At 34.9% G+C, this 7,969-nt stretch overlaps 2 long non-coding RNA genes across 2 annotated transcripts; both read right to left on the minus strand.

Annotated features, from left to right (window-relative positions):
- Positions 1–525: 525 nt before the first annotated feature.
- On the minus strand, positions 526–2,191 carry LOC130625730 (uncharacterized). Its single transcript, XR_008981749.1, has 2 exons — positions 2,052–2,191; positions 526–657 (listed from the first exon to the last, which is right to left on the minus strand). It is a non-coding gene; the product is annotated as an uncharacterized LOC130625730 (long non-coding RNA).
- A 2,728-nt stretch (positions 2,192–4,919) lies between these two features.
- LOC130625769 (uncharacterized) lies at positions 4,920–6,583 on the minus strand. Its single transcript, XR_008981757.1, has 2 exons — positions 6,446–6,583; positions 4,920–5,051 (listed from the first exon to the last, which is right to left on the minus strand). It is a non-coding gene; the product is annotated as an uncharacterized LOC130625769 (long non-coding RNA).
- Positions 6,584–7,969: the final 1,386 nt, after the last annotated feature.

The raw sequence follows: 7,969 nt of genomic DNA on the forward strand, positions 1-7,969 counted from the left end.
TTAAACTATCCAATACTTTGTCCCTAGCGCTTCTTGTTTCTTTGGCGCTAACATCTTCCGAAATACATCAAAATTGAATATCATATAGAAGAACCCTGGGGACGAGGTAGGAAAATGAACGCTCTGCGGAACAATTCGTTGCTCAAAAACAGTTTTTTTTGCGAATAGACTGCGCGAGTATTTGATGTGCGTGGGATATTCTTTTCAAAATGTACGAGAAAATTAGATTACGCGAAACTAACAAAAACGAATAACGCGTGTTAAAATTTTGTACCGCCTTTTCCCACAGAATGGTAAAAGTAAAGAGCGCAATACAAAATTACACTTTTAGCAGTATTCCGAAAGATATGTGATACATCGAGTTGTACAACCCGTAGAAGTTGGTCCTAACGTAACGATTTCGTAAATAACCTCACAACAAAACAGTATTTTTTTCACGTAAAAATACCGGCACTAGAAGCCACAGAATCTGCTGGAACGAATTTCGAAAACTCACGGGAAACAATTAAAACAAAAACAAACAAATCAAAACAGTTTTTTAACTTTATCAAGATTTATTAAATAGCTTCAAATTTGGGCAGAAAAACAATAACGGATTCGCCTTCTTTTCACCACACGCATTAGAAGATTACATCACTCACTCCCATTGTACACAATCTAAAAGAAAAAGAAAACATTTTCATATAGTGAAGCTTCCAGTGCCTTTAAGGGATGGTCAAGTCAATGGAATTGAAAGCACTGTTTTTCATCTTATAAATAATTAAGGCTAATTCGTAAAAGTATAAAAGAAAAAAACTAAACAATTTGGCAACTTTACTAATTTTATACGCAAAGTTCCAACCATACCAACAGTTTCCAAATCTGACAAAATCATTTTAGAAGTGTTTATTTTTTCAGAATTTGATTGATGCAAGGCCAAGGGAAATTAAATAAGTTTATTGTCCTAGACCCATTTAAAAACATATGCTTCTCATCATTCAGTTTTTTTTCAATCATCATTAATGTAATCACCCAGAGGAAATTATAATGTCTCTTGTGTGTGTTTTAGAAGCTGAGTATACAAATACACAAATATTACAAGTGCTGAACTTTGGCAATCATATTTTGCAATCAGACCCTTTTAAAAACTATGCTGAACCATGTCAATTATTAAATTCAGCACTAATAGAAAAGCACCTTGGATAGGATTCTTTGTTGGGCGAATAAAATGACTGACAAATGGTTTATCGTGAATGAAATAGTAATTTTTACACAAATAATTTAAAAAATAATGAACTTTGTTATGTGGGTTGTTCTCAAACACACGTGGACGGTAGACAAAAAACTGTGATATAATTTCTCTTGGTCTATTATTCCTGAGAATATTCTAAAATAAGAGGGTGTCATGTCATGCTTTAAGAGAAAGAAGTTAATGAAAATTAAAAGTTATTTATCAAGTAAATTTTATCAAAAACCATCAAAAACAGTTCTTTTAAGAACTTTACTACCACATAGTTTACTTTATGGTCTATGCAGGTTTTTTCGGGTGAATACTTCAATTTTTTTGCAAAACGCCAAACTTGCCCAAAAACGCCTGCACGTTATACGACGTATGCAGCTTATCAGCACCCTTGTTCTAAAATTACAAGCAGTTTCGAAGATACCCACGCCGTTTAGATGACGTGGTGCGGCTTGGGCATCCTTGAAGTTCTGTTTAATGACAGTTTTAATGTTTTAATGTCGTTTTAAACCTTGTTCTCAGGGAGGGTGTACGGAAAACTAATTCCTATTGACAATTACAATGCTGTTGGTTTGATAGCAAAAGTGGATATTTTTTAATTACTGTAACAGGTTACTTATATAATAAATAAAAAATGATAAAAACGGTTGGTCAGCTCACTCTAGCGCCCAGAGCTATTTGTTTTGTCTGCGCCCTAGCTACAGGTTTTCCTATATCTGGCTATCAGTTAGGTAGTAATACAGCTTCTCTATATGTATTCTACAAATTACTTTTAATTCTTTTATACAAAACTGAGCTCTAGCTAGCTACCTTTCGTGTGATTAAGCCTTACCTTGATTTGGATAAAACCAATTAAAATTGATAATATTGTATTCTTACATCTTTTCAGAAACAATAAAATAAAACACAGCGCGTTATAACTGTACAAATTACTTCAATTTTTCTTTAGGAAAGGTTACCTTACACAGGAGCTTTCCAATCCAACTAAAATCTCCAGAAAAAAGCACAGCAACAAAAAAGCTTAAAATACACAAGTAAAGTCAATTAGAAACAGGACTAGCAATAAATTTTTTCAAAAGAAGAAAACCGTTTTAATACTATTATATTTCATTAAAATACAACTATAATAGTATTAGAAGCAAAATTGCGAAGTAATTAATTAATTATTTATACCATAATTAGCTATAATACAAAGAAATAAGGCATATTTTGGATCTGTAAAATATACGTGTCTAAAATGCCGACTACCGTTTCTTGTTCACGGCATATTCCTCTTTGTGTGTTCAAGTTCGGCGGACGTATAATCCGGACCAAAAGACGGGGGGGGGGTCAAAATCCGGGGGTGGGGGCGTACGAGCCGTACTTATTGCATTTTTTACTAAACTTATACTTTAACCCCTCGGTCCAAACTTATTTGTTTTATTAGAAAAAAAAATACCCTAGTTTTATGTGCAAAAATGTCAGTCCTATTTTTTTACGCTGATTTTATATGATTTTTTTTCTATCGAAATTTTGAGAATCTCAATAATTCTCTTGGTATACCTCGCGTGTAGCAAACGTGCTACACATTTTTCGCTTCGCTCGCTTCGCTCGCAAAGCTCAATTGCTTCGCAAAAATCGTTCGGGAAATGAGTTTACTCCCTGGGTACTTTCTTTGTATACTTTTAACTATACGCGCCGAGTCCGGTATTTACGGGAAATCGCGGGTTTTCGCTTGCCGGCGATTAAACTTCTTTTATTCAGCGTCTCCTCAAAAATGAAAACATTTTTAAAAACTACAAGTCTCATGCGTTGTAGTGGTGAAAAAATAATTTAAAAAATCGTTCGGAAAATGAGTTTACTCCCTGGGTACTTTCTTTGTATACTTTTGACTATACGGGCCGAGTCCAGGGTTTACGGGAAATGGCGGTTTTCGTTTGCCGTCGATTAAACTTCTTTTATTCAGCGTCTCATCAAAAATGAAAACATTTTTGAAAACTACAAGTCTCATGCGTTGTAGTGGTGAAAAAATATTTTAAAAAATCGTTCGTAAAATGAGTTTACTTCCTGGGTACTTTCTTTGTATACTTTTGACTATACGGGCCGAGTCCGGGGTTTACGGGAAATGGCGGGTTTTCGTTTAAAATGAGTTTACTTCCTGGGTACTTTCTTTGTATACTTTTGACTATACGGGCCGAGTCCGGGGTTTACAGGAAATGGCGGGTTTTCGTTTGCCGGCGATTAAACTTCTTTTATTCAGCGTCTCATCAAAAATGAAAACATTTTTGAAAACTACAAGTCTCATGCGTTGTAGTGGTAAAAAAATATTTTAAAAAATCGTTCGGAAAATGAGTTTACTCCCTGGGTACTTTCTTTGTATACTTTTGACTATACGGGCCGAGTCCGGGGTTTACAGGAAAAGGCGGGTTTTCGTTTGCCGGCGATTAAACTGCTTTTATTCAGCGTCTCATCAAAAATGAAAACATTTTTGAAAACTACAAGTCTCATGCGTTGTAGTGGTGAAAAAATAATTTAAAAAATCGTTCGGGAAATGAGTTTACTCCCTGGGTACTTTCTTTGTATACTTTTGACTATACGGGCCGAGTCCGGGATTTACGGGAAATCGCGGGTTTTCACTTGCCAGCCATTAAACTTCTTTTATTCAGCGTCTCATCAAAAATGAAAACATTTTTAAAAACTACAAGTCTCATGCGATGTAGTGGTGAAAAAATGATTTAAAAAATCGTTCGGAAAATGAGTTTAATCCCTGGGTTTTTTCTTTGTATACATTCGACTATACGGGCCAAGCCCGGGATTTACGGGAAATCGCGTGTTTTCGTTTGACGGCGATTAAACCACTTTCATTAAGCGTCTCATCAAAAATGAAAACATTTCTGAAAACTACAAGTCTCATGCGTTTTAGTGGTGAAAAAATAATTTAAAAAATCGTTCGGGAAATGAGTTTACTCCCTGGGTACTTTCTTTGTATACTTTTGACTATACGGGCCGAGTCCGGGATTTACGGGAAATCGCGGGTTTTCGTTTGCCGGCGATTAAACCACTTTCATTAAGCGTCTCATCAAAAATGAAAACATTTCTGAAAACTGCAAGTCTCATGCGTTTTAGTGGTGAAAAAATAATTTAAACTAGAAAATAAAAAAAAGGTTGCGAAGCATTTCGCAAGTTGCAAGCAAAATTAAACTATCCAATACTTTGTCCCTAGCGCTTCTTGTTTCTTTGGCGCTAACATCTTCCGAAATACATCAAAATTGAATATCATATAGAAGAACCCTGGGGACGAGGTAGGAAAATGAACGCTCTGCGGAACAATTCGTTGCTCAAAAACAGTTTTTTTTGCGAATAGACTGCGCGAGTATTTGATGTGCGTGGGATATTCTTTTCAAAATGTACGAGAAAATTAGATTACGCGAAACTAACAAAAACGAATAACGCGTGTTAAAATTTTGTACCGCCTTTTCCCACAGAATGGTAAAAGTAAAGAGCGCAATACAAAATTACACTTTTAGCAGTATTCCGAAAGATATGTGATACATCGAGTTGTACAACCCGTAGAAGTTGGTCCTAACGTAACGATTTCGTAAATAACCTCACAACAAAACAGTATTTTTTTCACGTAAAAATACCGGCACTAGAAGCCACAGAATCTGCTGGAACGAATTTCGAAAACTCACGGGAAACAATTAAAACAAAAACAAACAAATCAAAACAGTTTTTTAACTTTATCAAGATTTATTAAATAGCTTCAAATTTGGGCAGAAAAACAATAACGGATTCGCCTTCTTTTCACCACACGCATTAGAAGATTACATCACTCACTCCCATTGTACACAATCTAAAAGAAAAAGAAAACATTTTCATATAGTGAAGCTTCCAGTGCCTTTAAGGGATGGTCAAGTCAATGGAATTGAAAGCACTGTTTTTCATCTTATAAATAATTAAGGCTAATTCGTAAAAGTATAAAAGAAAAAAACTAAACAATTTGGCAACTTTACTAATTTTATACGCAAAGTTCCAACCATACCAACAGTTTCCAGATCTGACAAAATCATTTTAGAAGTGTTTATTTTTTCAGAATTTGATTGATGCAAGGCCAAGGGAAATTAAATAAGTTTATTGTCCTAGACCCATTTAAAAACATATGCTTCTCATCATTCAGTTTTTTTTCAACCATCATTAATGTAATCACCCAGAGGAAATTATAATGTCTCTTGTGTGTGTTTTAGAAGCTGAGTATACAAATACACAAATATTACAAGTGCTGAACTTTGGCAATCATATTTTGCAATCAGACCCTTTTAAAAACTATGCTGAACCATGTCAATTATTAAATTCAGCACTAATAGAAAAGCACCTTGGATAGGATTCTTTGTTGGGCGAATAAAATGACTGACAAATGGTTTATCGTGAATGAAATAGTAATTTTTACACAAATAATTTAAAAAATAATGAACTTTGTTATGTGGGTTGTTCTCAAACACACGTGGACGGTAGACAAAAAACTGTGATATAATTTCTCTTGGTCTATTATTCCTGAGAATATTCTAAAATAAGAGGGTGTCATGTCATGCTTTAAGAGAAAGAAGTTAATGAAAATTAAAAGTTATTTATCAAGTAAATTTTATCAAAAACCATCAAAAACAGTTCTTTTAAGAACTTTACTACCACATAGTTTACTTTATGGTCTATGCAGGTTTTTTCGGGTGAATACTTCAATTTTTTTGCAAAACGCCAAACTTGCCCAAAAACGCCTGCACGTTATACGGCGTATGCAGCTTATCAGCACCCTTGTTCTAAAATTACAAGCAGTTTCGAAGATACCCACGCCGTTTAGATGACGTGGTGCGGCTTGGGCATCCTTGAAGTTCTGTTTAATGACAGTTTTAATGTTTTAATGTCGTTTTAAACCTTGTTCTCAGGGAGGGTGTACGGAAAACTAATTCCTATTGACAATTACAATGCTGTTGGTTTGATAGCAAAAGTGGATATTTTTTAATTACTGTAACAGGTTACTTATATAATAAATAAAAAATGATAAAAACGGTTGGTCAGCTCACTCTAGCGCCCAGAGCTATTTGTTTTGTCTGCGCCCTAGCTACAGGTTTTCCTATATCTGGCTATCAGTTAGGTAGTAATACAGCTTCTCTATATGTATTCTACAAATTACTTTTAATTCTTTTATACAAAACTGAGCTCTAGCTAGCTACCTTTCGTGTGATTAAGCCTTACCTTGATTTGGATAAAACCAATTAAAATTGATAATATTGTATTCTTACATCTTTTCAGAAACAATAAAATAAAACACAGCGCGTTATAACTGTACAAATTACTTCAATTTTTCTTTAGGAAAGGTTACCTTACACAGGAGCTTTCCAATCCAACTAAAATCTCCAGAAAAAAGCACAGCAACAAAAAAGCTTAAAATACACAAGTAAAGTCAATTAGAAACAGGACTAGCAATAAATTTTTTCAAAAGAAGAAAACCGTTTTAATACTATTATATTTCATTAAAATACAACTATAATAGTATTAGAAGCAAAATTGCGAAGTAATTAATTAATTATTTATACCATAATTAGCTATAATACAAAGAAATAAGGCATATTTTGGATCTGTAAAATATACGTGTCTAAAATGCCGACTACCGTTTCTTGTTCACGGCATATTCCTCTTTGTGTGTTCAAGTTCGGCGTACGTATAATCCGGACCAAAAGACGGGGGGGGGGTCAAAATCCGGGGGTGGGGGGGTACGAGCCGTACTTATTGCATTTTTTACTAAACTTATACTTTAACCCCTCGGTCCAAACTTATTTGTTTTATTAGAAAAAAAAATACCCTAGCTTTATGTGCAAAAATGTCAGTCCTATTTTTTTACGCTGATTTTATATGATTTTTTTTCTATCGAAATTTTGAGAATCTCAATAATTCTCTTGGTATACCTCGCGTGTAGCAAACGTGCTCCACATTTTTCGCTTCGCTCGCTTCGCTCGCAAAGCTCAATTGCTTCGCAAAAATCGTTCGGGAAATGAGTTTACTCCCTGGGTACTTTCTTTGTATACTTTTAACTATACGCGCCGAGTCCGGTATTTACGGGAAATCGCGGGTTTTCGCTTGCCGGCGATTAAACTTCTTTTATTCAGCGTCTCCTCAAAAATGAAAACATTTTTAAAAACTACAAGTCTCATGCGTTGTAGTGGTGAAAAAATAATTTAAAAAATCGTTCGGAAAATGAGTTTACTCCCTGGGTACTTTCTTTGTATACTTTTGACTATACGGGCCGAGTCCAGGGTTTACGGGAAATGGCGGTTTTCGTTTGCCGTCGATTAAACTTCTTTTATTCAGCGTCTCATCAAAAATGAAAACATTTTTGAAAACTACAAGTCTCATGCGTTGTAGTGGTGAAAAAATATTTTAAAAAATCGTTCGGAAAATGAGTTTACTTCCTGGGTACTTTCTTTGTATACTTTTGACTATACGGGCCGAGTCCGGGGTTTACAAGAAATGGCGGGTTTTCGGTTGCCGGCGATTAAACTTCTTTTATTCAGCGTCTCATCAAAAATGAAAACATTTTTGAAAACTACAAGTCTCATGCGTTGTAGTGGTGAAAAAATAATTTAAAAAATCGTTCGGGAAATGAGTTTACTCCCTGGGTACTTTCTTTGTATACTTTTGACTATACGGGCCGAGTCCGGGATTTACGGGAAATCGCGGGTTTTCGTTTGCCGGCGATTAAACTTCTTTTATTCAGCGTCT

This window comes from Hydractinia symbiolongicarpus, chromosome 14 (assembly GCF_029227915.1).
Source record: "Hydractinia symbiolongicarpus strain clone_291-10 chromosome 14, HSymV2.1, whole genome shotgun sequence".
Lineage (NCBI taxonomy): Eukaryota > Metazoa > Cnidaria > Hydrozoa > Anthoathecata > Hydractiniidae > Hydractinia > Hydractinia symbiolongicarpus.